This window comes from Silene latifolia, unplaced genomic scaffold (assembly GCF_048544455.1).
Source record: "Silene latifolia isolate original U9 population unplaced genomic scaffold, ASM4854445v1 scaffold_437, whole genome shotgun sequence".
NCBI classification, from domain to species: Eukaryota; Viridiplantae; Streptophyta; class Magnoliopsida; order Caryophyllales; family Caryophyllaceae; genus Silene; species Silene latifolia.
In genome coordinates this window covers 58,422-63,225 of record NW_027413357.1, presented here as the reverse complement: position 1 = coordinate 63,225, position 4,804 = coordinate 58,422, and positions in this window count along the sequence as shown.

The window sequence follows — 4,804 nt, the reverse complement described above, 5'->3', positions numbered from 1 at the left end:
TAAAACCGATAAACCGCAATATTGTTTTTCCGGAAATATTTCGAAATTTTTAACCTAAGTTTTTGAATATTATGAGTGTCATGGTATTTTTCTAGAATGTTCATGAGTTTAAATTTCAAATTTTGAATTTATTTGAAATTTTGTGATTTATTTGAAGTTTATAGCTTATTTTTGTAATTTTTTAGTCCTTTAATGAACAATTTTATAAATATGAGTTAATTATGGTCAAATTATTAGCGAAGACTAAATTTTGAGTCCTAAGAGGTTAGGGTAATTAACTTATGCATAAATATGAATTTATGTAATTTTTGTGATTATAAAATGTTGAAATCACGCAAATCCGTAAAAACCGAGTAATATACGATATTGGCTAATTAAAGGCGATTTAGCATAAAATTGAGCATATTCATACATATTATAATGCTGCATTTTCTTTATGATTGTCATAATTTTAATTTATGTAATTTTGAATTATGTAATTTTACTTAGTATGGCCTTAGATTTTAATTGGTATTTCCCGAAATGTATGGGAATATCGATTCGGTTGTAATTTTATTGTGATCTTGTATCACCGTTTTGTAATTTAATAGATTTATTTTATCTTAGTTACAAATGTATAATAGGAAATTATGTAATTTATTATGTAATTTTATTCATTCCGGAGTTCCCAAAGACGGATTTCTTCAAGAATGGCGATACATAAAGACGGTGTTACCTCGAGATGCGTGCCACAACCGAAGTTCAAGGGACCAATGGAGTTGGTTTCCGAATATGTAATAGTTAAATAGTTTTTCTATTTTAGGAAAGGCCATACTAGGATTTATTTATTTATTGTTATGCTTGCATTTTATTTTATGTCGCATGCATCGCTAAATCGCCATAACTAAAACATGCATCCTCATTTTATCGAGTTTATCGACCGTGTCAATTAAAATTATCGTAGTTCACCGCTTTAGTTCACTTAAAACGTGATAGATAATAAATTGACATGACCTCTCGCTAAAACAATTAATTGAGACATAGCCTTACCAAATAGTAGAAACCATGAAAATCTATTTCGCGAGGGAGTGCGCTCGGCCCCACCGGGGTACAAACCTTGTTACGTAGGGGAAGTGGGTGATAAATGTCTATCCACCGAATTCATGTTGATAAGGGATGTATCGACCACACCGTGCCTAAGTTAATATGGGTTTGGATCATGGACACATTTATTCGAAATTTGGATTGAACTCAACAAAAGTTTTTGATAAGGGATGTATCGGCCCCACCGTGCCCTTGTCGAATGTGTTTTGGGCTAAAGATAATTGTTAATGTAATATTATCGACCAAGAGTTCTAAAAGTAGAATCGATTAAACGTTAATCCACCAAGTTATATTGATGAAGGATGAATCGGCCCCACCGTACCTAAGTCGATATGAATTTGGGTCTTGGAATCATTTATCTAGTTGGGTAGAGGTCACTAGAAAAATGCATAAAACTTGTTTAAATCATACAATTTTTACGAGTATTATTGTTAAAACGACATTTGTTTTACTCCTTATATTTTGTTTTGTAGACCACTTCTTTTTCTCATAACAAATGGCAACACCAACTCCAAACGCCACACCTCTCGCTAGTTCATCATGGCTCCGATCCTTTATGGATCGATGTAAACTTGAAAAGAATGGGTCAAATTTCTCCGATTGGGATGCCCAACTCAAATTGGCCGCCCAAGGTGACGACAAGCTTCGTTACCTTACCGAGGCCTCTCCACCCGAACCTACTACTAGGTCGACCGCCGCCACTAGGGAAGCATATGAGGCTTACCAAAAGGAGTCCGCCGCAATGAAAAATGTCTTGATATTTGTGATGGAGGCGGACCTCCAAAGGAGAGCCTTTAAAATGGGCAATGCTAATGAGATTTACTCCAAACTTGTGACCATGTTTTCACAAACTCCGCGGATCGTCCAATATGAGGCGGCCGCGGCATTCTTTGATCTCGACTTCAAAGAGGGCCAAAAGGTTAGCCCTCATGTGCTCAAACTCATGGAGCTAGTCGAGACCTTGAAAATTCAAAAGGTTGAAATCCCCAAAGAACTCATTGTAGATAGGATTCTACACTCCTTGTCCAAAGTGAAAGCGTATGTTCAATTCCGGGTGAATTTTAACATGCAAGACAAGGATGTGTCTCTTGAGGAGTTGCACAAGTTACTTGTGCAAGCCGAGAGGGACATGGGGTTAAATGTGAACCCTCCCAAGGATGTGCTTAACATAAGCACTAAGAGTAAGGGAAAGTTCAAGAAGAATGGGAGAAAGGGCAAGAAGCAAGCTCCCACATTCACCAAAGCTAAAACTTGTGAAGCTAGCACTTCAAAAATCAAGAAGGGTCCTCTTGATAAATGCCATTATTGTAATGGTATGGGACATTGGAAAAGAAATTGTTCCAAATACCTTGGTGATATTAAGGCTGGAAAGATTACTCCAGTAGGTAAATGACTATCCTTCTTTTATGTTTCTAATTCAACTATGGTATTATGATGCAAAGTTGTGATAATGTATCTCCCTTTTTATTGTAAATAGGGCCTCCACCAAGCAAAGACAAGGGAAAGGAAAAGCAAGCATAAGAAACCATCAAGAAGCTAGGAATAGCTTTCATGGAGCTTTGCTTTTCATTGTCTTATTTTAAATTATGTTTTGAATTTTAGAACCTTAAGTTTCCGTGTTCGACATGGAAAGGTATTTTGGATAATGGGTTGTATTTTGGATAATGGTGACTTGGTTTGCAACCCAAGTCCACCGTTTTATCATTTATCCTTTTATGTTCTAAAATTCATCTTTAAATGCTTGCTCTTAGAAACATAAGATTATTCACTTAAGTGATCTAATAGACAAATATAATGACGGGTTTCATTATATGTCCACATGCTTAAGGCTTGTGTATGATCATTTATAAAGTGATTTTGAGTCTATGAACTCTCTTAAAAGAATGTCAATCACCAAGTACACATATGAAATCAATAACTATTAGTCTATCTATGAGATAGTTCTCCTTATACTTCAACATCATTAATTTATGTCTTACATGCTATCTTTGAATCTATAGTGTATTTATTCTAAAGATAGAGTGAGAGAAAAATGAGGACACAACACACAAGGCAAGATAAAATTGTGTACTTGTGTAAATGAAGATCTACGCAAGAGAGAATGATTTGAATGAAGGTATATCTATTTACATAGTATACCGAATAGATGAGATCTATGGTCTCAAGTCAGTTCTATATGACTAAAGAGACCAAGTGAAGTAATCATAAGAGTATATTCTCAAGATAACTACACGAGGAGACCAAAAGAAAGTTTTGGAAGAAAAATGACTAATATAAAGTCTTAACAAGTTTTTGACTAAATTTATGAAATTTTTGACCAATAGTTTAAACCTTGAGATTTACTTAAGAGCCTAAATGAATTATAATAACATACTAGTTATGATCAAGTTGCAAAGATTGATATACCGATATCTTCAATGGCCAAGTTTTAACCACGCAAATGTCATTACTTAACCTCATTATGAAATGGTTAAACCTCCTTCCGAAAGGGTACTTCAAAGGATGTGTTCTAGATATTATTTATATTTGAATAATGACATTGCTACACATCATCATGACATGAGTGTGTTAGAGATTTAAAATCTCTTTCCGTAAGGTTAAAAAGAGACCTCTTCGAAATAGGCATTTTGAAAGGATATGATGGGAACATATATGGTTTTATCTTAATAACTTGGCAATGCAATTTATATTTCAATTCTTGAAAAGTTTCGATTGAGAAGTCAATTACGAAATATGTAGAATTGAGTGGGAGTTAGGAAATTATCATGTGAAGACATGGAATTTAGTGGGAGCTATCATCCTTTGAATGTTTACAACTCATCGTCACTCATTAAAGAATGACGAGCTAATACCTTCTTTCATAAAGAAGTTTTGAGTTTTCAATTCTGGATGAAAATGGACTATGATGAATCCAATTACATCAAGGGATGTTGGATAAGTATTGAGAAATACACATCGAATCAAATAGAAACATAGGTTATTCATCTAAATGAAAGTGGAATTGCCATTAGCAGTCATGGTCGTTCATTGAACCTATGAATGGTTGATCTCATGATTATTAGTAACTAATGTTTTCGCCATTAGAATGATCATGCACATGTCCAATAGTGAATCATATGCATAAGAGCATGATGATTCATTGGTAAGACACAATAGAAACGTCATGAATTCTCAAGTAGAATCCGATGAGCGATTTCGATGATTGTCAGAATGCTCTTATATGTGTCAAGAGGTTGCGCATATTAATGAAAATCCGAGCACATGTAAGGATTTATGCGAATCCTTAATCTTTCAAGCCTAGAAAGAGAAATAAGAAGTTTTGGAAAGGTACTTAGTTGAATAAGAAGTTACTCAAAACTAATCTTTCCTAACTGTGCTAGGACTTGTGAGAAGTGCTAGGCCAATCGTCTTGGCAAATTGTTGCAAGACTCTGCAAAACATATACTTAGTGCATTGTGTGTGGATGAAATACTTGATCAGTACAAGTTATATCATTCACCACAAATTCGTTCGTTATGTGATAATCGATAAGAAAGTTCTTTCAAGATAAAGAACCAAAACCGAGGTCGGGAACCTTGATGCGTACTTGGTAAAGTTCATGCTATGAGAGAGAACATGAATGTAAAGGAAAATGCAAGTGTAAGAGGTTTGAACACATGGACACATGGCATGTTAAACTTCTATTGCAATCAATATGTAACACCCCCATTTATTTAAGGGC